This window comes from Pogoniulus pusillus, chromosome 12 (assembly GCF_015220805.1).
Source record: "Pogoniulus pusillus isolate bPogPus1 chromosome 12, bPogPus1.pri, whole genome shotgun sequence".
NCBI classification, from domain to species: domain Eukaryota; kingdom Metazoa; phylum Chordata; class Aves; order Piciformes; family Lybiidae; genus Pogoniulus; species Pogoniulus pusillus.
In genome coordinates, this window is record NC_087275.1 from 28,286,041 (window position 1) to 28,310,253 (window position 24,213).

Genomic DNA, 24,213 nt, shown 5'->3' on the forward strand with positions numbered 1-24,213 from the left:
GGTTAATTGAGTCATAGTGAGGTCAAGTGGCTTGTCTGCAATCACCCAGATGTAGGCTCCCTGAGAATTACAGCTCAGGACTATCACAGCTATAAACCTGTTGTCCAGTAGGACAAAAATACAAACAGAAATGAAATAATCAATGAAACACTGTCAGTAGAAAATTACATCAGCTGCCACAGCAGAAGGTTCCTTGTATTACTAAGGAGTAACTATTGAGTAAAATGGAAGAAAATACATTAACATGAAAATAAGGATAAAAGGAGAGATAAATGCTGGGAGGTGGTGGAGTCACCATCCCTGGAGATGTTCAAAGAAAGCCTGGATGAGACATTTAGTGCCATGGCATAGTTGACTGGATAGGGCTGGGTGCTAGTTTGGACTGGATGATCCTGGAGGTCTCTTCCAACCTTATTGATTCTATGATTCTATGACAGTCATGTAGAAGCATTTAGGAGTAAGTAGAAACTAAAGTAGTCTAATCTTAGGGAAAGTAGAAAAGAAGCTAGGAAGTTTCTTTGCAATGTCAGATGAAAATAATTTTTTTAAACCAGCAAAGGAGAGATATTCACTGTATCTATCAAGGGGAGGTATAGACTGGATGTTAGGAAGATGTTCTTCACACAGAGAGTGATTTGCCACTGGAATAGGCTGCCCAGGGAGGTGGTGGAGTCACCATCCCTGGAGGGGTAAAAGAAAAGACTGGATGAGGTACTTAGTGCCATGGTCTAGCTGACTGGATAGGGCTGGGTGCTAGTTTGGACTGGATGATCTTGGAGGTCTCTTCCAACCTGGTTGATTCTATGATTCTAAGGGATTACCATAATCATATTTTTGTCAACCTTTAGAGGTCATCCATTCCAAACCCCAAGTCATTAATAGAAAAAAAAACCCAAGGATTTGACCATTTAATTTATTTCTGAGTAAAATTGAAGCCTACTAGTCCATCATAGCCTACTCCATCAGCCTGGTTACACATGAGCAATGTCCATACTATGTATATCTGCAGTCTATTGTAAACAAATAAAGACATTCCTTAACACTGACTGAAATCTATGGAGCTTATTTAATTTCCAGGAAACTTCACAGTATCACAGTATTATCAGGGTTGGAAGAGACCTCACAGATCATCAAGTCCAACCCTTTACCACAGAGCTCAAGGCTAGACCACGGCACCAAGTGCCACGTCTAATCCTGCCTTGAACAGCCCCAGGGACGGCGACTCCACCACCTCCCCGGGCAGCCCATTCCAGTGTCCAATGACTCTCTCAGTGAAGAACTTTCTCCTCACCTCAAGCCTAAATCTCCCCTGGTGCAGCTTGAGGCTGTGTCCTCTTGTTCTGGTGCTGGCCACCTGAGAGAAGAGAGCAACCTCCTCCTGGCCACAACCACCCCTCAGGTAGTTGTAGACAGCAATAAGGTCACCCCTGAGCCTCCTCTTCTCCAGGCTAAACAATCCCAGCTCCCTTCATCTTACTTCATCTTTGTTTGGGTGATTGGGTAATTGTTCAAGACACTTCAACCTGCATATTTCTAAAAATATTGACTAAAAACATAAAGAAAACATTTATTTCAAAAATCCATTAGCAGCCTCCTGTAATAAAGCAACTACTTATCAATATTCTTTTGGAAGTTCCTATTTTAGTTTCAACAGTTCTTGGAACAAATGCTGAACCATTAAGTAATTCTACTCCTTAGAGACCTAGTTGTAACAATGGAACATTAAAGAGTTGTAAGTGCAGTTATATTTTGACATAATAACACCTGTTTTTTACATGTTGCAAGATAATAGTTAATACACCTATTAATATAAAACTCTTCTCCAGAAGCAAGGAACAAATGGATGAAGAAGTCTGCATTATTCACTGGTGCTACCTACTTGTTTTCATATGCAAATATAGGTATACATACACATATATATATTAAATGCCATTCCTAGTGGTGTTTAAAAGCAGAGTGGATGTGGTGCTTGAGGCTATGGTCTAATGATTAAGGATGCTGGGATGAAGGTTGGACTGGATGATCCTGGTGGTCCTTTCCACCCATAATGATTCATATTGATTAGATGTTGTGCTGAGGGATTTGGTTTAGAATCAGAATCAACCAGGTTGGAAGAGATCTCCAACATCATCCAGGCCAACCTAGCACCCAGCCTCATCGGGTCAACTAGACCATAGCATCAAGTGCCTCATCCAGTCTTTGCTTGAACACCTCCAGGGATGGTGACTCCACCACCTCCCTGGGCAGCCCATTCCAATGCTAATCACTCTCTCTGGCAACAACTTCCTCCTAACATCCAGCCTAGACCTCCCCTGGCACAACTTGAGACTGTGTCCCCTTGTTCTATTGCTGGTTGTCTGGGAGAAGAGACCAACCCCCACCTGGCTACAACCTCCCTTCAGGTAGTTGTAGACAGCAATGAGGTCACCCTGAGCCTCGTCTTCTTTAGTCAAGGACTTGTCAGTGTGAAACTAATGATGGGACTTTATGAGCTTGAAGGTCTCTTCCAATCTAAGAAATGTTGTGATACTGTGATATATAAAATATCCTATCAGTATTTCTTTCCAATAAAGTGTTTTTCCCATGCAAAATATTTTTTCTTAAGGATTAAATAAGAAAAAACAAACAGATGATGCCACCATGTTTCCTTTTGGGCTAAAAAACCCAATAATACTGATTTCAGGTTCTTCGAGGCAAGAGTGATGTAACTTCCCAGGGAGGTGGTGGAGTTAGCATCCCTGGAGGTGTTTAAAAGGAGTCTGGATGAGACAGTGCCATGGTTTAGTCAATTAGAAAGTGTGAGGTGATAGGTTGGACTGAAAGGTCTTTTCTAACCTGGTTAATTCTGTGGTCATATATAGGATATCAAGCTGCCCCACAAATTTCACCTTTCTCCACCTGCTCTCTGATGATGTGTAGGTCAGTGTACTTTTGCTTTTAATGCTAACCTTTAGATACATCATTTTTTATGTCTTATGCTCTTGACCTCAAGGCTGTCAATGAATTAAGTCCCCATTTGGTATAAGATATCATTTGCCACAGGGTTTAGTTACAGCAGATTAGGAGTTTTTTCCTTGCAGACAGCTCTATGCCAGCTGTTTATAAAAGTGTAACTACAAGAGAAGTGAAGCTTAACATTAACTACTTGTTCTAGCACATTACACACAACAATTTCCATCATCTATGCTTTACATCTTTTTTGGGGTACATTGGTATGGTTAAAGAAGAAGATGAGAGAGACCAAGCTGCTATTTTATTTAAAATTTTTGCCCTTCTAACTCATGTTATAAATGCCTCAAGATGTGGTTGGATGCTTTTTATTTTGTCATCAAAATCAATTTATTAATTTCTGTGTCAGAAGAGCTCCTTCCAACCAGATGATGCAATTGATAACAACTTAAAGAAAGTAGTAGGAAGAAAAAAAGAGAGTGGAAAGCTTATTATTCTGAACTTGAATGAATCAGGAAAATGATGTTCAAAGGGATCTTTAAGTCCAGTGCTAAACAGTGTATACTGTGATTTGTCAAATTTCTATTAATAATAACCAAATTCAACTTTTCAGCTACAAGCTTTGAGCTTTGATAGCAGCAGTAGTGCTCAAGGACAGTAATTTTCTGTTTTAAAACATTGTGATAACAGGATGTTATCTTGATTTCTATGTTCACAAATGTATGTATACATGGACAATATATGTATATACCAAAATGCTTGTGGTTTTTTAGCTTGCTGACTCCAGAAACTTTAGCATTTGGTTTGTAAGTATTAGTAAGATGAAAGGATAATATTCATGTTGCTTGGGCATGCTGCTCAATAAATTGTTCTGGCAGCTGATTAAATACTAGACCAAAGCCAAGACATTTAATCAATACATAGATCCCCCTTTATTTTCCCCCCTGTACATTCCATCATCATGAATTTTACTGCTACACTGACATAAGTAAAATACTTATGGACAACAAGATCTCTCACTTTATAAGCTCCATTTCTTACTTTCAAAGCCTTAAATGTGGTGTGATAGTGACATGATTCAAAATCCACAATGTCCTCTGCAATCCATTCTCAAAAGATGAATTTAGCTGCATACATAAGATTTACTCATTGATTTCACATTTTTCTTTGTCACACATACTCTCACATTTGGAAGTAAAAAAAAAACCCAAACAAACCCATTTTCAGATAAAATCACAGTGAATTATCCTCATTCATTAGACTGGACATTAGGAAAAAAAAATCACAGGGAGAGAGGAATAGGCTGCACAGGAAAGTGGTTGAGTCAACAACCCTGGATGTGTTTAAAAGTCATTTGGATGTGGTGCCTGGGGATATGGTTTAGGGTGAATCTTGTAGACTAGGGATGTGGATTGGACTTGGTGATCCTGAGGGTCTTTTCCAACCAGATTGTTTCTGTAATTCTGTGATTCTATCACCATTCTTGGTTTCATTGGCTGTCTGACCATTAATTTCAGAAGTCTCTGTGGCTGATAAGACAGTAACAGAATTCCCTGAAAGTGTTTGGGTACTGTCTGAAGCTGTAGCTAGCCCCACAAGCCAGGAAATAATATTTTGTGAGTAAATACTTGAAGCCTCTCGTAATTCACCATTACCTTCTGCCATAAGCAGAAAAGGGCTCCTTGAGTCCATCTAGTGGGCAAGTGGTATACTGACCACAGGAACCTTCTCTTCCAGTTCAATTAATGTCTATATATCTATATATATATATATATATATATGCTATTTATTTCTAGGTTAAGTTATTCATCTGTATATTGTTTCCATGACCATGCAAAGACCCACTTATTATTAAAATTAGCAGTCAGGGATGGGGAGAGTTCTGAATATCAAAATTAATACACCATATTAATTTTGAAAATACCATCTTGCAATTAATTAATTACCCCTTCATTACAAATGTCATTTGCATTTGGAGCGGAACATGTATTTTGTACAAAGATATTTGTACTCGATATAAGTGTCCAGGAAATGAACAAATCATCAAAATAGTAAGTAAACAACACAGGCATGAGAGCACTGCACACTAGAAGAACTAATGTGCTGTGAACTAGAATGCAACACCTGCAGCTGTCCCCATTTCCATGTGTTTAGAACTTATATATGCTAGAGAAAATTCTAAACATGCATATCCTATTCTCCCTGCTTCCCTGTACGTGCTCCAGAGAACCAGAAACACTTCATGCTCCTATTTGAAAAGGTCAGTCAGTTCTCCAGCTGAAGTAATTTATTGCTAGCAAGAAGCTAATCTGGCCAATTGACAGGAGATAATCATACCTGTTCATACTGCCTGCTCCCTGAGTCATAAAAGATTAAAAAGTCATGGCATCATTTTCATTGTCTCCAAGTGTGTATCTTGAATGCTGTAGGAAGACATTTGTACAGAGATGGTAGAATACCTAAAGTTAAAGGGGACACAGAATGACTGAGTCCAACTCTCTGCTCTTCAAAGGACTACCTAAACCTAGAGTGAAGTATACATAGGAATCTTCAGTAAATATTAATTATGTCAGTAACATTAATTGTTACATTGAATTTTTGGGTAACCTTTGTAGCTTTAGCTCATTTTGCATAATTTCCACTGCTCTAAATGTATTAATTCATATAAAGCTCAGACTACAAATCATATAAATTCACTACAAATTCATATAAAGCTAAGACTACAAATCCTATAGATATGGAAAGCCTTTTTTTTTTTTTTTTACATACACTGCACATCAAATCCCTTAAATTTCTTTTAACTTGAGTGGCAATTTGCTAATTAATGAAGCTGAAATGGTTGAAAAAAATCAGGCTAAGAATTTTAAATTGACACAGAAAAAACAATGCAAAGGTTCTGATAGTATAGAATCACAGAATCATAGAATCAACCAGGTTGGAAGAGACCTCCAAGATCATCCAGTCCAACCTAGCACCCAGCCCTATCCAATCAACTAGACCATGGCACTAAGTGCCTCAGCCAGGCTTTTCTTGAAGACCCCCAGGGATGGTGCCTCCACCACCTCCCTGGGCAGCCCATTCCAATGGGAAATCACTCTCTCTGTGAAGAACTTCTTCCTAATATCCAGCCTATACCTACCCTGGCACAACTTGAGACTGTATAGTAGAAGATGGGCAAATCACCCAGACTTGGTTGTGATTACTAACTATAGAGTGACATTGAAATATCTTCAAACACATTGAAATTACTTCCTGCTCAAAGTGATTGTTTATACTTTTAAAATTCAGATTTGCAGAAATACAAAGATATAAGAATTGTAATTTGCAAAATTTCAAAGTTTTCATTTCAGTGCTTTAGTAAAAAAATAAGTTTGGCTCCTATATCTCTCCTAGACAGGACTACCGAAGAATCAAGAGGAGTTATATGTTAGCGCATATAAAAGTGTTCAAAGCTTTATTAATCATGTAGCTGTTCCTTCCAAAAACCCCTGTTCCCCCTTTATCAGTCTTCACCTGATAAACCAGCAATCTGCAGTAGTTATTCTGTGACTCAAATGAAGTTTTGGATGTATTTTGTATGGAGTTGCCATCCCTGGAGGTGTTCATAAAAAGACTGGATGGGCCACTTAGTGCCATGGTCTAGCTGACTGCACAGGGCTGGGTGATAGGTTGGACTGGATTATCTTGGAGGTCTCTTCCAACCTGGAAGCTTCATTCAAGGTGTCTAGAGAAGGGCAACAAAGCTGGTGAAAGGCCTGGAACACAAACCCTATGAGGAGAGGCTGAGGGAGTTGGGGTTGTTTAGCCTGCAGAAGAGGAGGTTCAGGGCAGAGCTCATTGCTGTCTACGACTACCTGAAGGGAGATTGTAGCCAGGTGGGGGTTGGTCTCTTCTCCCAGGCAAACAGCAATAGAACAATGGGACACAGTTTCAAGTTGGATGTTAGGAGGACGTTGTTGGCAGAGAGAGTGATTGGCATTGGAATGGGCTGCCCAGGGAGGTAGTGGAGTCACCATCCCTGGAGGTGTTCAAGCAAAGCCTGGATGAGGCACTTAGTGCCATGTTCTAGTTGACTGGATAGGGCTGGGTGCTAGGTTGGCCTGGGTGATCTTAGAGATCTCTTCCAACCTGGCTGATTCTATGATTCTATTTACTAAACACCAAAGAGCAAAATTATGGTGGTCAAAGTAACTACCATATGTCCATGATCTCCATGAGATCAAAGGACTTGAAACAAAGCAGATTGCTCATTTAGAGTAACCATTTAAATGAGGTTTTGAGAAGAGTGCCTGACAGCAGGATTTGCTGTAGTTTCCCCAAGTTAATGTTTTCATGCAATATTTGCTCTTGTGTTTCATGTGGGAATGTTAAGCTACAGTCTGCTGTAGAGCCTTATTCATACTTTCATGCCCTCATCTCATCACTTTAGAGAGAAAACATATATGCCTAGGCTCCCTTCATAAAGGTAACACCTGCCAACCTGTGTAAATCACTTCATGTCATGTTTTATGTTTGAGACACAGCAAGGAGTCCCTATCCAGTACAGCTTAAAGCATCCAGCAGCTATCTCTGCCTTGGTGGGACTGGAAGACTAATTTTCAGTGCTCGAACAATGCCTCAGAAAAATCTGGATCATAACATATTTTTTCTCATATTATTTTGTCCAGGCAATTGTATTGGAGTTTTTTTTTCCACTGACAGAATCTAGCTACCACAAAAGCTGGTGCAACTCATATTTGCACACCATATCAAGTCCACATAAGCAGCGTTTAGCAATTAATCACAGTTATGGAATGATAGGGGTTGGAAGTGACCTCCAGAGATTATCTATACTAAAACTATTGCTTAGAGCAGGTTACACAAGGCTATGTGCAGTCAGGATTCAAATATCTCCATAAGACTGATTCATCTTGTCAGTCTTGGTACTTTGAATACAAGCATATGCTAGAAAAGAGGAGGGAAATGCCCCAACATCCAAACTCTATTTTAGCCAATTTCGTTTCATTTGCCCTTTGCTGATTTTCTTCATGCACTGAACACCCACAAGATTTGAGGGTGTGTGGGAGGATTTTTCTCACAAAGAACAGGAAAGTACAGCTTAAAAGCACCACTCTAAACAAATTATGCATTATTATGGACACTGCTGGTTATTGCTCTAATTAAAAACCAGGTGTTTTCTCTCTGGTGAAGAATATGAGAGCTTAGCAGAGTCCCTGTTTGCATTCATTCCCTGTTGAAACTTCACTGTAAACCATGTAATGCTGGGACCTGTGTGGTTTCAGAGGGATTCTCTAAATAAATAAACTTCCATATTAAAAAAAAAAAAGGAAGAAGGAAATCTGCTCTGATAAGGAAAACTACTCAGAGTGAAAAAAATTGTCTGCATAGTTTTTCAAAAGCATGGGGCAATATTTCAGCCCAGATAACTGTTCCAATATAACAACCCTTGAATAATCACAGAATTGGTGAGGCTCAAGAAGACCTCAGAGATCAAGTCCAGCCTACAACCTAACACTGTTACAGAAGAATGTGGAGGTGCTGGAGCATGTCCAGAGAAGGGCCATGAGGATGAGCAGAGGGCTGCAGCACCTCTCCTGTGAGAACAAACTGGAAGAGTTGGGGCTGCTCAGTCTGGAGAAGGGGAGGCTCTGAGGTGACCTCCTTTTGGCCTTTCTGTATCTGAAGGGGGCCTACAAAAAACCTGGGGAGGAACTTTTTAGGCCATCAGGGAGTGACAGGACTAGGGGGAACGGTGCAAAGGTGGAGGTGGGTAGGTTCAGACTGGATGTGAGGAGGAAGTTCTTCATCATGAGAGTGGTGAGAGGCTGGAATGGATTGCCCAGGGAGGTGGTTGAGGCCCCATCCCTGGTATTATACCCCTGGTGGGGTGTAACTGGTATCTGCTATATGTAAGGGGGTACTGAGACTAGGGTGTGGGATGAGGTGCTGGCACAGACTGTTACAGCACTTGTCTGGAACTGCAGGTTTTGAGCGAGCCTCATTTTAAGTATTAATTATTATTCATAGATTAATTCTTTACTAGTGGTGTTACTCCTCATGTTCATTTGTTCTTTATATCATTCTGTTAAACTCTCCTTATCTCAATGCAGTGGGATTTGCATTTTCCTCCTTCCCATTCTATGGGGCAGGTGGGATTCTGTGAGCAGCCTCATGGGGGTCAGTTGTGGCAGGGTCTGAACCATAACAGGGACACTTGCCCTGCTCATTCCTACATGGGAGATCCATGAGTGCTGTGCAGCTTAGAAACAGGAAAGCTGTGCATCGTGCTATTAAATCTCATCAACGTAGAGAAGTTTAAGAAGGACAAGGACTCAATGCAGCTCTGCATAACATTGAATCTAAACAATTTGTTAATACCATTTTACCTATAGTGCTGTAGAGCCTGGGGCAAAACTCATAAGACAGAAGAGTTGGAGATGCTACACTAATTTTAACAAGCCATGCACACCCCAATAGAAATAATGATATGATTCATATGATTAACACCAGAACAAGACCAGAACAAGAGGACACAGCCTCAAGCTATGCCGGGGGAAATTTAGGCTTGAGGTGAGGAGAAAGTTCTTCACTGAGAGAGTCATTGGACACTGGAATGGGCTGCCCGGGGAGGTGGTGGAGTCGCCATCCCTGGAGCTGTTCAAGGCAGGACTGGACGTGGCACTTGGTGCCGTGGTCTAGCCTTGAAGTCTGTGGTAAAGGGTTGGACTTGATGATCTACAAGGTCTCTTCCAACCTTGGTGATCCTGATACTGATATGATTCTAGTGCCACACAATCTGTAAATATAAAATGCAAGACACAAAATGTGAAGTAAAAAAAAACCTAATCAAAGTTTTCTTAATTCTGCCACCCCATGTGCCTATATTGCAATGTTATATTTAAACAGCATGGGCACACTTCTTTACCCTCAGTCTTTCCTCCACTCAGTCAGTTATTTGGTACTCTGGATATACAATGCATGGTAAATGTGCTCTGATCACATCTTTCTTCCTATCTTGCCACTCAGTATGCAGGACCTAATTTTATTTACTGCATATCTTGAAGTGAATACAAAGGATTTAATTCCCATATAAGCTCGTATATAATATTATCTCTGCACTACCCAAGTTTTTCATTAACCTTTCACATTTCAAACTAGAGTATTTGACTGTAATCTCCCAGGGAAATTGTGTTTCCTTTCTCCTGTTCCATCCTGAAAACCTGAGCCAAAAAAAACCCCAAAAGTGGTAGTTTTCACTGGATGGTTAACTAAAATTTTCTGATTTTACATTAACTCTTTGTAAGTAAAACCTGACTGTGTGAAAGTGACCATTAAATGGAGTGCACTTGGAATGACTGCATGAACAGCTGAAGAATCTTGGCTTACTCCACGTGCAATTTACATAGACTCAGTTCCTCAGTTCTAAGTGCCTGCACCTAAGCCTCTGTGAGGTTGACATGCACATTACCAGCAACACTTAAAATGACAGCACATTAGTGATGATAGAAGCAGAGAGTGTGTTTGTAATTTTTAACAGCTCCGTACTGTGTTGTTGAGTGCAAATCCAGGTCCTACAGGAGTTACCGGTCAATTTCCAGTGACAAAAAAGTTTCAATCTCGGTCAAAGGTCAGACACTTTGAGCAGGGAAACAGCTTTCTATTGAAAAGTACCTGTATTTTCTGCTTTTTGACAAGAGCATAATCCCCTGCTTATTGGGGAAAGAATTGTTCCTAAGTAAATGAGACTCAAGAGCCTTGAAGCCAGAGCAGTGGTTACAGTTAAACCTCTTTATGCTGCAGGATTAGTTTAAGTGGACGTTGTCAAGACATTTTTCTAGCTGGGAGTAGCAGCAAAAACTAACACCTGTCAGTCCTGAAATATTGCATGTTTACTCCTACAGTGTAAGGAGCAAAAGAAATTTGTTTGGAAGTCGCATCCTTGGAATTCTACACTTTGTAATCAGTGTTATATGACAACATGAGAGTGGTGAGAGCCTGGAATAGGCTGCCCAGGGAGGTGGTTGAGGCCCCATCCCTGGAGGATTTTAAGGCCTGGCTGGATGAGGCTCTGGCCAACCTGGTCTAGGGTAGGGTGTCCCTGGCCATGGCAGGAGAGGTGGAACTAGATGATCCTTGTGGTCCCTGCCAACCCTGACTGATTCTGCGATACTGTGAACATAGTGCAGGATTCTGCATCTGGCATGTTCCTTGTCTGCATCTCTGTAGAAAGACTTTGGGTTTGCTGAGAATTAGGATTTGCTCTGTTCAAGTGGTGAACAGAAACAATGCCAGAAATTCTAGGCAATTTGCCTTTCTTTTTTCCCCAGCACTAAGTGACAAGGTAGCACATTGCCATTAACAGTCCTGGGTTTGGATTTCATTTTTCATTTGCATTTATTGTAAATATTGTGCTGGAATGAGTTTAATTTTCATAAGACTTTGTTTTTACCAAGAATCTACAACCAGAAATCAGTACTAGAAAATTAAGTCAAAAGCAAAGATCACAGAATCATAGAATCAACCAGGCTGGAAGAGATCATCCAGGCCAACCTAGCACCCAGCCCTATCCAGTCAACTAAACCATGGCACCAAGTACCTCATCCAGTCTTTGCCTGAACACCTCCAGGGACTGTGACTCCACCACCTCCCTGAGCAGCCCATTCCAATGCCAATCACTCTCTCTGCCAACTTCCTCCTAACATCCAGCCTAGACCTCCCCTGGCACAACTTGAGACTGTGTCCCCTTGTTCTATTGCTGGTTGCTTGGGAGAAGAGACCAACCCCCACCTGGCTACAGCCTCCCTTCAGGTAGTTGCAGACAGCAATGATGTTGCTAGCAGAGCTATTTTTAGTATGCAACATTAATAACAAGCTCAGCTTTGAATGCATTTGATTCAACTTTTGGCAGTAAGGTGCCATCTTAATAGCTGTACACTTAAACAATATTGAAGCTATTTTAGCAGATATAATGTCACACACATATAAGTTGCCTGTGCCTGATATTTACCTATTATTTGTCAAGACACAAACAGTACTGGGCCCAGCTCTCTAATATCTTTAAAAGTGATCTGGATGAGGAGATCAAATCATAGAATCATAGAATCAGCCAGGTTGGGAGAGACCTCCAAGATCATCCAGTCCAACCTAGCACCCAGCCCTAGCCAGTCAACTAGACCATGGCACTAAGTGCCTCATCCAGGCTTTTCTTGAACACCTCCAGGGACAATGACTCCACCACCTCCCTGGGCAGCCCATTCCAATGCCAATCACTCTCTCTGGGAAGAACTTCCTCCTAACATCCAGCCTATACTTTCCCGGGCACAACTTGAGACTCTGTCCCCTTGTTCTATTGCTGGTTGCCTGGGAGAACATCATGCTGAGTGGGAGTGTTGATCTGCTAGAAGGTAGGAAGGCTCTGCAGAAGGACTTGGACAGGTTGGATTGATGGGCCAAGGTCAATTGTAAGGGGCTGACCAAGGCCACATACTGGGTCCTACATACACTTTTGGTCGCAACCACCCACACGACACTACAGGCTTGAAGACAAGTGGCTTTGAAGATGCTTGGTAAAAAAGGACATGGGACTATTGGTTAAAAGCTGTCTGAATAAGAGCCAGCAGTGTGCTTAGATGGCCAACAGCATCATGGCATTTATCAGGAATAGTGCTGGCCAGCAGGAGTGGGGAAATAATCATGCCCCTTTACTGGTCTCTAGTGAGACCACAATTTGAATACTGTATTCAGTTTGGGGCCACTCATTACAATAGAGAAATTGAGGTACTGAAGCATGTCCAGAGGAGGGTAACAAAGATGGTAAAGGGTCTAGAGAACAAGTCCTGTGAGGACCAGTCAGGGAAGTAGTGTTGTGTAGTCTTCATAAAAGGCTGAGGTAAGATCAGAGAATCATAGAATATCAGGAGCTGGAAATGACCCTGAAAGATCATTTGGTCCTGCACCCCTACCAGAGCAGGATCACCTAGAGCAGATCACACTGGAACACATTCAGATGGTTCCTGAGTATCTCCAGTGAGGGAGACTCCACAGCCTCCCTGGGTTCCAGTGCTCTGTCACCCTTACAGTGAAAAAAATCTTCCTCAGGTTCACATGGACCCTCCAAAGATCTTACTGCTTTCTCCCATTACCAGAAAGGAGGTTGTAGTAAGGTGGGTGTTGGTCTGTTTCCTAACTAGCAAGTGACAGGATGAGAGGAAATGACCTCAAATTGCATCAGGGAAGGTTTGGGTTGGACATGAGGAAATATTTCTTCACTGAAAGGTTTGTTAAGCACAGGAATAAGATGCCCAGGGAAGTGGATCACCATCCCTGGAGGTATCTAAAAGCCATGGAGATACAGTACTTAGGGTACTTAGCCTTAGATTAGCTGTTGTACCTGATGATCTTAAAGGTCTTTTCAGGCTTTGACCTGAGGCTAGGTACCACATATTGGAAAGAAGAATTTCCTTCAGCTATCATATTGACATAAAACTTCACAAAAACATTGCAGAGATAGAATGAATATTGAGGCAGAACTGCACCTAGGACCAAACATCAAACTGAGCTGTTTACGTGGCATGGGGTTAATTGTAATGTCCAGAAAAGGCAGACAGATCTTTCAAGGGAAAAGGAATAAAACAACTTCACAATAAAAACATGTCATGAAAATGTCATTGAAAAGGCATTACAACTTGTGCCCACTTGAGCAATCTCTCTGTCACTTTAATAACCCACGGTTGAAGGTGATGAACTTTAATTTGTACTCTCTGCCCTTAGAAGCCAGCCAGCTTGATCTTAAAGACTCAAGAGCATCACAGAAATGAAGCTGACTGTGTAGCTGATTATTCCTTGCTGCTAAATCTATCCAGTTCACCTTGTGTTTGAAAAAGAAAAGATTTGTTTGAAAGGGGAAAAAAAGCACCACATAACTGTCTATTATTTGTTCTTTTCACTACTGAGAAGAGAGTATCTAAAAAGCGTTTTCTGTTCCTCAAGGTGATCGTAAAACAATTTGAAGTATCAGGCAAAGCACAACCATTCTAAATTTCCTTCTCAGACTACCTTTAGAAAAAGTTTATTTTTACACACAATCTTCTCATTAAATTTCTTCATGTAAATATATTAAGCATAAAATGTTAGCAACTGCAGGATATCAGGGAGTGAGAGGACTAGGGGGAATGGAGCGAAGCTGGAGGTGGGTAGGTTCAGGCTGGATGTGAGGAGGAAGTTGTTCAGCATGAGAGTGGTGAGAGCCTGGAATGGGTTGCCCAGGGAGGTGGTTGAGGACCCATCCCTGGAGGTGTTTAAGGCCAGGCTGGATGGGGCTGTGGGTAGCCTGCTCTAGGGTAGGGTGTCCCTGGGCATGGCAGAGGGGTTGGAACCAGATGCTCCTTGTGGTCCCTTCCAACCCTGACTGATTCTATGATTCTATGTATAAAAAGGAATCCAGATAAAATAATTAAGGTGGCTGCTTTTCTGGTTTATCTTCTCATATGATGCCAGGTATTTAAAAAAAAAATTCTGCCAAGGTCTAGCATACAAGGCTGAAAAAAACATTAAAAATGCCAATATCATTCATGGGTCATATTCTAAAGATTTCCTGCAGACTGACAAATTTATTTTGCATAGCTATTACTGTCACTGCATTGAAGAAAAACATGAAATAATGCTTTCCAGAGGTTCTTTTCATACTGCCTGAAAAAGAGTGGCCAGAATCTACGGTGCCATCCCAAAAAGAAAAAAATCCAACTCTTTCCAATGGCTGAATATTTCCAATAGTCACAGAATCACAGGATGTCAGGGGTTGGAAGGCACCCAAGGACATCATTGAGTTTAACCCCCCTGCCAGAGCAGGACAATACTATCTAACACAGATCACAGAGGAACACATCCAGACAGGCCTTGAAAGTCTGCATAAAAGGAGACCCCACAGCCTCTCTGGGGAGCCTGTTCCAGTGCTCTGTGAACCTTAAAGAAGTTCCCCCTTGTGTTGAGGCAGAACCTCTTTTGCTGCAACTTACACCCATTGCTCCTTGTTCTATCCCAGGGAGCAGTGAGCAGAGCCTGTCCCCCTGCTCCTGGCCAGTCCTCAGATATTTATAAACATCTTTCAAATCCCCTCTTAGTCTTCTCTTTTTCAGACTTAAAAGTCCAAGGTCTCTCAGCCTCTCCTCATAAGCCATGCCCTCCTAGCCTTTAATCATCACTCTCTCCAGCAGATCCCTGTTCCTCTTAAACTGGGAAGCCTAAAATTGAACACAGTATTCAAGATGAGGTCTCACCAGGGCTGAGTAGAGGGGGAGGAGAACCTCCCTTGATCTGCTGGACACACTCTTCCAAATAGACCCCAGGATCCCATTGGCCTTCTTGGCCACAAGGGCACATTGCTGTGCCATGGTTAACTTGTTATCCACCAGGACCCCCAGGTCCCTCTCCACAGGACTGCTTTCCAGCAAATCACCTCCCAGTCTGTACTGGTGGAGTTTATTATTCCTGCTCAGATGCAGGACTCTGCACTTGTCCTTGTTGAGCTTCATCTGATATATTAATGCAAGTCTCTGACATCCAAAAACTAAATGAGTTCTTCAAACATGTCCTCATTAATTGTATTCAGACCATCCCTTCTTGCCCTTAATTCTCTTGCTTTGGTTTAATATGCACATGTGTTGTACATCCATGGGTACCTACCTGTGTGAGCTCATTTGCATGTGTATTAACATGCACACACTAACTCTTGCAATAAGTGAACACAGGACTCCTCTGCCTGTCTAGTCTTGATTAATTCTCTAAACAAAGGCCAAAGTTATCACCCAAAGGCTATATCCTAATGCTTCATGTTTTAAAAGGTCAAATTAAGATTACAGATAGTCTTGACCTTTGATCATCTTTTCAGCCACTTTTCTTGTCATCTCACTTTTGAAATTAGCATTCACAGACTTTGACAGATGGTAGCTCTAAGCAAGCATTAGATAGGCAAATGTCATTTATTCTTCTCTGTAGTGGGAATAGTTGCACAATGTTATTTTCAGTGTTAAAACAAATTTTTACTTACTAAGTCCACTCGGAAGATTTATGTCTTGGAGACATTAAAAGAAAAGTTAGATTCACTGGTTTCAGACTACTATCAGCTCTGGATACATTTAGAGAATAACACTTTAGTTATTCTACAGTCACCACTGGAACTGATAGGATGAGAAATTATGACATACAAGCACTGCAAACATGAATCTTTATCTTATGCTTACACCTGAACTATGACTTTATAGAATGAGAAACATCCTTTGAATCAATATTACTTAGGTGTTATGAGATCTCATTATTACTTCTTGCACACCAAGTCACTTTGAGGTCTCACACAACTTCTCCAAGTGCACTGCCCTCTCCACACTACACTACTGGTTCATGTGTAACGATACATCTACAGAAAACCTGCTATTTGACATTGCCAGACTCAGTAACCAACTTGCTTACCCTCACACCCTACATTTCTAAGGCAACATTTCATTAACATACAAGCTGTGTAAATGACCCTCTGTTGCTTTTCTCCTTCAGTTCCTTCCATGGTCACCAACTGCTGCCTTTCTCATGAGATCATTAACTCCTTGGGTCAGATATCCATACACACCTTAGTGGACATGGTCGTTTGAGAATGGATGCTACTAAAACTAATGTTGGGTAATATTGGGTGCCTTCCTCTAATTTGTGGATGGAGAAGAAAGAGAAGTAAGGGTGAGAACAAAGATCATAAAGGAAGAACTGAATACTGCTAGGGGTGCTTCAGATCACTCTTGGTTTGGGAGAATTATTCTAATGGCTGTTGGAAGAAAAAGCAGGCTGATTTGTTCCAAAGACATCTTGAAAACATGGCACTTTCTTTACTTCTTAACACAGCAGCATCAGAAAGTAGTCAGTAGGAGATTCTCTTCAGTCTCATCTCTGCTTGTAACTTTTCTGGGTTATAGCACACACATCCTCTTCTGATTCAACCATTCTGTAAAACTCATGTGAGATTTCATCACAGATCATCTAACATTTGATGCTTCTTGGAGTCTGACTAAAGAATCTCTGCTGCTTTTCTTTCCCTTTTCTCAAGAATTATTGATTTGTGTATGTGCTACTCTGAAGCTAGTTAGAATATTTTGGCAAGAAGAACTAGATGATAGGCTGTGAAAAGGAAACAATGGTGATGTCTACTGCACTTATAGGCTTGCTGAGATGTATAAAAACAAGAACACAAATATAGATAACAGAACTGCTCTCTGGCTCTGGTTGCCTCCCTTCTCTCCCTAACTTGCTGTCTGTGTAACTAATCTGTCTGCTTCCAAACTCCCCTGGCCGATCTTCCAAACTCACCTTGAACATAAGGCAAAGTCTGGGATAAGGTAGAGGAGTGGACAGGAGGTGGAAGGGTGGTTGGGAGCCCCTTCTGGGGACTCAGGCACCTGGGAGGGCTGCTGTGTTTCTGTATTACTTTTTAACTTGTCTGTCTGTCTGTAGCTGTATAGATTGTAAATACCTGCTTGTACATTGTGCTAAGCTGTAAATATAAAGCTTCATTCTAATTTTCAGCTCAGCTGAATCTAGTCTGAGTGATTTCACAAGAGTAGGGGAGCAGGCTACACCCAAACCATCACAGTGTAGAAACCCTGCAAATGTCAATCTAATTACAAGAAATAGATCTGTTTGTGGAACTGATAGCTTTTAAGTGAGCTGATAAATTTTGGGAGTCTCAACTGCTGGTTTGGATTTGCATTTCAGCAGAATTTAGAGTATGAATTAATTCAGTCACATTAGGTTCTCACATTAAAATGCTAAATCTGTTTGAAAAATCTGTGGTGTCAGTCTCATGACACAGCACTGAGTACAGAGATGTATCCCTTAATTTTTACACTAGTCAGTGGATTTCTATGTATGCCACATGAATATACAAACAAAGTTCATTTAGTTTGGAATTCAGTTTAAGACACTTCAGCTCTGTGATCCCTTACATCTACCTAAGGAAAGCGACCTTGTTAAAACCCAGACAAGCTTACAAATGGGTGTACGTATAATGGAGGCAGAATAAATTGCTTTCTCTGCTCTCTGCAAACCAAACCACTACAAAGGAGGGAATCAAAGCAAGTCCATCACCTGTGTGTGAGAAATGTTCTCCAGACCTTGCACACCACTTCTAGAGACTGTCGGAGTTGCCAGAGCGGTTGGTACTCTAGAGGGAAGGGATGCCACCCAGGGAGACGTTGACAGGCTTGAGAAGTGCGTCTGTGTAAGCTCTCTGCTGTTCAAAAAGTCCAGATGTGAGGTCCAGTGCTTTGGGTACCAACTCACACCATTCTACGACTCCATAACTCTATGACATGCCAATGCAAAAACTCTGGCTAAATGTGCCATAAAAACCTATTTCATCTTTTGCAATACAACTCATTCCAGCACAAATATATCACAGTCCATACTTCCTTTTGGGCCCCATTGACCTGAGCTGATGTAAGGATGGGCCTTTATTGGAGATAGTAGTGTGAAAGTTTCTGGGCATGAATGAAAAGCTCATAGTTCTTACATTAACCATAGTAAGATGAAAGCTGTTTTTACCTATCTTCTTTTCTGCAGCTATGGGAGTGCAGCAATGAGAGTGATTTGCCACTGGAATGGGCTGATCAGGGAGGTGGTGGAGTCACTGTCCCTGGAGGTGTTGAAGAAAAGACTGGATGAGGCACTTAGTGCCATGGGCTAGTTGACTGGTCAGGGCTGGGTGATGTTGGAGGTCTCTTCCAACCTGGTTGATGCTATGATTCTATGGTTATATGAATCTATGATTATAAGCCTCAGTCTTGATTTTCTCAATTCCTTTATGGCAGACAGATTCCCATGGGATAAAGTACAGGGATAAGAAAGGTGAGAACAAGGCTGAAGGTAGCTCCTTATTTTTCTAAAGGAAAAAGAGCCAGCCATCACTGCTATCCCTAGATTAATTTCACTGAAATGTGAAGATTTCTGCTCAGTGAAACTCTACTAGAATCATAGAATCAACCAGGTTGGAAGAGAATTCCAAGATCATCCAGTCCAACCTAGCACCTAGCCCTGTCCAATCAACTAGACCATAATGTAGCTACTATGGAACTGTTTGTTCCATAACTACCCTTTCCATGTGTTTCACATAGTGCCAAACAGTCTATTCCACAGTATCACAGTATCATCAGGGTTGGAAGAGACCTCATAGATCATCAAGTCCAACCCTTTACCACAGAGCTCAAGGCTAGACCATGGCACCAAGTGCCACGTCCAATCCTGCCTTGAACAGCTCCAGGGACGGCGACTCCACCACCTCCCCGGGCAGCCCATTCCAGTGTCCAATGACTCTCTCAGTGAAGAACTTTCTCCTCACCTCCAGCCTAAATTTCCCCTGGTGTAGCCTGAGCCTGTGTCCTCTCATTCTGGTGCTGGCCACCTGAGAGAAGAGAGCAACCTCCTCCTGGCCACAATCTCCCCTCAAGTAGTTGTAGACAGCAATAAGGTCTCCCCTGAGCCTCCTCTTCTCCAGGCTAACCAATCCCAGCTCCCTCAGCCTCTCCTCGTAGGGCTGTGCTCAAGGCCTCTCCCCAGCCTCGTCGCCCTTCTCTGGACACGCTCAAGCATCTCGATGTTGCTCTCTATTCCAGCATGTTATTCTCTACACATCCCTTGCCATAGCTTTATTTCTCTTCTACATAGGTGGCAGAGGTAGAAAAGTTACAGAACTGCGTGGAAAGGGTTTCTCAGAAAAGAAAACATCAAGTATTGGGCTGCTCCACCCCCCCAATTAACTTTGAAATAAAACCTAGGCAGAGATATTTATTCAGAGCATATCTCTTTTTAACCCTTTACTGCCTGCCCTCATTACCTCACAGGAATAACTCTTCTCTGAGCTCTCCTACCCACATTCTGCAAGCATTACACTGAACATGTTTACAACTGGGTAATTTTAAGGCTATTAACCGAGCTTTTCATTTAGGTCTTCAAAAGTTGAATAGCTTATAAACATCATTCTAAAAGCATTTAAAGCCCTTATTAAAATAAAGGAAAAAAAAAAACCCTCAGATCTATAAGGAAAAAAATAATTCTAAATCCCTGCAATTTTCACTTTGCTCCTTGAAAGAAATTACAGCTCTTGTTCTTTCTGCAGTTTCTGTAGTGTTTCACCAGCATCCAAGCATAAAGTGACAGTGGCTTTGAGTCTTATGATTTCAGTGATGAGACTGAAGAGCAGTAAAGAGCAGCAGGCAGCTATTTGCTGTGAGAGCTTTTTCTAGATACTTCTGTGGTAATAACTTTGGAAATACAGAGAGAGTACATAATTTTTCCAGATGGCATCAATTCAGCCTCTCATACTTTTTTTATTCTTTCCTTTATATATAAATCTATTTTTTCTCATCACTGAATAGTCTAAGAAGCTGAAAGTATAAGAGTTATGGAATAATGGGAATAATGAATGAATATGGGAATAGGGATAATGAAGAGAAGTTGCAGTAAGGTGGAGGTCAGGTTCTTCTCCCAGACAAGTTGTGACAAGATGAGAGGGTATAGCTTGATGCTGCTCCAGGAGAGGTTTAGTTTGGATGTTAAGAAGCACTTCCTCATGGAAAGGGTAATTAGACACTGGAATGGACTGCCCAGGGAGGTGGTGGATTCACTGTCCCTGGAGACATTTAAGGAAATCATAGAATCATAGAATCAACCAGGTTGGAAGAGACCTCCAAGATCATCCAGTCCAACCTAGCACCCAGCCCTATCCAGTCAACTAGACCATGGCACTAAGTGCCTCATCCAGGCTTTTCTTGAACACCTCCAGGGACGGTGACTCCACCACCTCCCTGGGCAGCCCATTCCAATGCCAATCACTCTCTCTGTGAAGAACTTCCTCCTAACATCCAGCCTATACTGGATTGGATGTGGTACTTAATGAGATGATCTAGCCCATGTGATGATATTAATCGATAGGCTGGACTTGATGATATCAGAGGTATTTTCCAGCTTCAATAATTCTGTGATTCTGAGAAAAACTGAACCATTTTATTGCCAACTATTTTTTTTTGTTTCAGATTAAAAGATCAAATATATGTTTAACTTGTCAACAGAAAGTATTAACTTTCAAATTTGATCCTAAACAGGCATTTGAAACTATCTAAAAGTAACTTTTTACTGTAGGCACAAAAAAACCCCCATAAAATAATATATTCTTCTTAATTCCTCTTAAACTGAAATTTGGTCTTCTACAAATAACCAACATCATCATACATTTGAAAGGTTCCATCCAAAGAAATTAAAACTGAAACACAGACTCTTAGTATCAAGTCTTTAACCAACACTTAGCCTGGAGAAGAGGAGGCTCAGGGGTGATCTTATTACTGTCTACAACTACCTGAAGGGACATTGTAGCCAGGTGGGGGGTGGCCTCTTCTCCCAGGCAACCAGCAATAGAACAAGGGGACACAGTCTCAAGTTGTGCCAGGGTAGGTATAGGCTGGATGTTAGGAAGAAGTTCTTCACAGAGAGAGTGATTGGCATTGGAATGGGCTGCCCAGGGAGGTGGTGGAGGCACCGTCCCTGGGGGTCTTCAAGCAAAGCCTGGCTGAGGCACTTAGTGCCATGGTCTAGTTGATTGGTTAGGGCTGGGTGCTAGGTTCGACTGGCTGATCTTGGTGGTCTCTTCCAACCTGGTTGATTCTATGATTCTATGATTCTACTTGCTTATTCCAGTTGGTGTCCTTAAGGTAAAAGGATTTGAAACTGTTCCTAAGAGTACCCAGAATTGCAATCTAATCTCAAATCACAAACTAATTAGCTGTGTTCTGAAGCTTCCATTACAAGAAGGATGTGGATGTGCTGGAGCGTGTCCAGAGAATGGCCACAAGGAGGAGCAGAGGGCTGCAGCACCTCTCCTATGAGGATAGACTGAAAGAGTTGGGGCTGTTCAGTCTGGAGAAGAGGAGGCTCTGAGGTGACCTCACTCTGGCCTTTCAGTATCTGAAGGGGGCCTACTAAAAAGCTGGGGAGGGACTTTTCAGGATATTAGAGAATGGCAGAACTGGGGGGAATGGAGCAAAGCTGGAGGTGGGTAAGTCCAGACTGGATGTGAGGAGGAAGTTGTTCAGCATGAGAGTGGTGAGAGCTTGGAATGGGTTGCTCATGGAGGTGGTTGAGGTCCTATCCCTGGAGGTGTTTAAGGCCAGGCTGAATGAGGCTTTGGCCAGCCTGATGTAGGGTAGGGTGTTCCTGCTCATGGCAGGGGGGCTGAAACTAGATGCTCCTTGTGGTCCCTTCCAACCCTGACTGATTCTATGATTCTATTCTATGTATTTTTAATATCTATCATAAATCCACATGGACAGATTCTGAAAAGTAGGAAAACAGTGTGTAGTGGAAAGCAGATTAGGACATGTCCTCATCTACTCCCACATTAAAAAGTAATCCAATTAGAAAAAGAATGAATACAGCTTGACACAATATACATCTTTAAAAGTTATGTCTGATTATCTAAATTGAGCATTTATCTACAGTTACTGTGCAAATATCAGATATTTAAAGTTTTCTTTATCTAAATGTTTTCTTTATCTAACTAGAGAAGATTATTTATGGAATTTTAAGCAGCACTACGGAATAATTGTCAAAGCTATTTCTATTTTCATGGCTACTCTTACTTATCTGAAAAAAACAAACAACACTAATCTTGACATAATTAAGTATCCTCCTTAAGTAGCTTAATGTGTAGGGTTTTGTGTTTTTCTTTAAAGAAAACCACCCTTAGAAGAAGAAGTACCATGCTGAAAATGCTATTAAACAAATGATGTGAGACAAAATGTCTCATAGGTTATGTCAAGAGCTCCAAGGACAACTGCTTTTGAAAACATATCATCTGGTAGTGATCTTCACCGTGCAGAACCCAGACAGCATTTCCTGTGCCATGTATGCTGCTATCCCCCCACCAAAAAACCAAACCAATCCAAAAACCCAAACAAGCAAATTCAAACAAATAAACAAGCACACACACACACACACAAACCAAAACCAAACCAAAACAAACAATCAAACAAACAAACAAAAAAAACCCAACAACTCAAAATCAGGGAAACATTAAATGTCCTCAGGAGACATTAGACATCTTTATCACAGAATCACAGGATGTTAGAGGCTGGAAGGGACCTCAAAAGATCATCCAGTCCAGCCCCTCTGCCAGAACAGGATCACCTAGACCAGGTCACACAGGAATGCATCCAGGTGCGTCTTGAAAACCCCCAGAGAGGGAGATTCCACAACCCCCCTGGGCAGCCTGTTTCAGTGTTCTGTCACCAGTGAAGAAATTCCTCCTCATATCTACATGAACCTTCCTATACCTCAACTTCCACCCATTGCCCGATGTCCTGGCATTGGGCACCACCGAGCAGAGCCTGGCTCTATCTTCCTGAAACTCAGCCTTTACATCTTTATAAACATGAATGAGGTGACCCCTGAATCTCCCTCTTTCCAAACTAAAGAGCTCCAGCTCCTTCAGTCTCTTTTTGTAAGGAAGATCTTCCACTCCATTAATAATTTTTGTGTTTCTGCACTGGACTCTCTCAAGCAGTTCCCTGAGATCCTTCTTGAGATGAGGGACTCTGAACTGGACACAGTATTTGAGATGAGGCCTTGCCAGAGCAGAGTAGAGGTGGAGGAGAACTTCTCTTGACCCACTAGACACAGCTCTTCTAATACACCCCAGAATGGCACTGGTCTTTCTGGCCACAAGAGCGCACTGCTGTGTATGAGTATCAGGACATCAGGTTTGAGTTGAACTGAAATATTTTACTTAGAGAAATTAAATCCTTAGCTGTGAATAGAAAGAAGAAGAACAACATGTGCCCTATATCACCATTCTTCTGCTGAGAAACACAGCCAGACAAAATATAGATGAGACAGGCACTTCACACACACACTGCTCAGCTCTCACTTCAGGCTGTGCCTTCTTTCTGGCAGTCTGGTCTCTGGCCGATTCTGCCTTTAACTCTCTATTCAACCCAACCCCTTTTTCCTCTAACCAATTTGTCTGTTTTTGACATCTAACCTCAGATCTCCAGAATTATCATGTGAGATACAAATGGGCTGATTTAATTATTTCTGATGAGAAAGAAAGAGGGAGAGGGAAGGGAGATTGGGTCAGGAGCCCTCCTGGGGACTTTGTTTCCTGGAGGGGTACTGTGCTTCTGTGTTGCTTTTAATTTGTACATAACTGTATATATTTGTGTATATCTGCTTGTATACTGT

The 24,213-nt window shown here is 41.7% G+C and overlaps 1 protein-coding gene across 1 annotated transcript in view; it reads right to left on the reverse strand.

Moving 5' to 3' along the window:
* IL1RAPL1 (interleukin 1 receptor accessory protein like 1) overlaps window positions 1-24,213 on the reverse strand; it is a 679,666-nt gene that overhangs the window by 282,214 nt on the left and 373,239 nt on the right. The gene's annotated exons all lie outside the window — the stretch shown is intronic.